Consider the following 997-nt stretch of genomic DNA (forward strand, 5'->3'; position numbering starts at 1 on the left):
AAAAATAAAGATAAATAAATATAATCTCAGATAAAGAAGGCCTGAGTATGATATGTGGATGGCATTTGCATAAAACTGTTTAAAAAATGAAATAGCCTTTTGAAAGATTGACAGCCTGCTTGGGGGGGCGGGGAGATCTGAGAGGATTTATTACCTATCAATTCTCTATAGGAAACACTAAGGGAAGTGCTCCAGACTTCATGAATAAGATTTCAGAAGAAAGCTTTGATTTGCCAGGAAGGGATCAAAATCACTGGACATTGGAATGTGTAGGTCAATATGAAAAATCACTCTCATTCATTTCTTAAATCTGTTAAAAACCAACCATTTGAAGCCAAAATGAACATTAAAATGTTAGGCCAGCAAAACACAAGACTGATATCCCCGAAGAAATTTTTTTCATACTAAGCAATTACAATAATTGTTTTCACAACTTTCTGTGTGCTCATACTCTTTCTCCTGCATGCTATTTATTTTATTGAATTAACTGTTGATATGCGTATGGCGGTTCCTAAAGAAACCCCACAAGGAGAACTGAATTGTAGTGAGTCTTGTAAAGAGAGGAGGTTCTGTGTGGCACTAAACCGCCCTCCAGGATCAAAACCTTTGACTCTGGCGGGACTCGGACCCGAAACCTTTGAATCCCTTACTGGGAAGGGCTAGAAGTCTAATGCGCTATCCATTGCGCCACAGAGCCCAGTTATGAACCACATTTGGCTGGAGTCCTAAAGTGATTGGATACTTATATTTAGTTCTTAACATAGAATGTAATCCCTGACGTGAAGGAATTTCTGGGCCTTCTTGTCTCCACGAAATAAAGAACATTTTGGGGTCTAAAGATCATTTAGTTGAACTCTGTCAAGCCTGCACTGGAGACCTTTCGTTACACAAAACGGACTTCGAGGGACTTCCAGAGTGTGACGTTTTCAACAAGGAGCCGGGTCCCCGCGCCTTTTTCTCTCTCAGGACACGGAAGGTGCTCCCACCTGGGTGCGCG

This window comes from Echinops telfairi, unplaced genomic scaffold, assembly GCF_000313985.2.
Source record: "Echinops telfairi isolate 266 unplaced genomic scaffold, ASM31398v2 ScPeMD7_140;HRSCAF=443, whole genome shotgun sequence".
NCBI classification, from domain to species: Eukaryota; Metazoa; Chordata; class Mammalia; order Afrosoricida; family Tenrecidae; genus Echinops; species Echinops telfairi.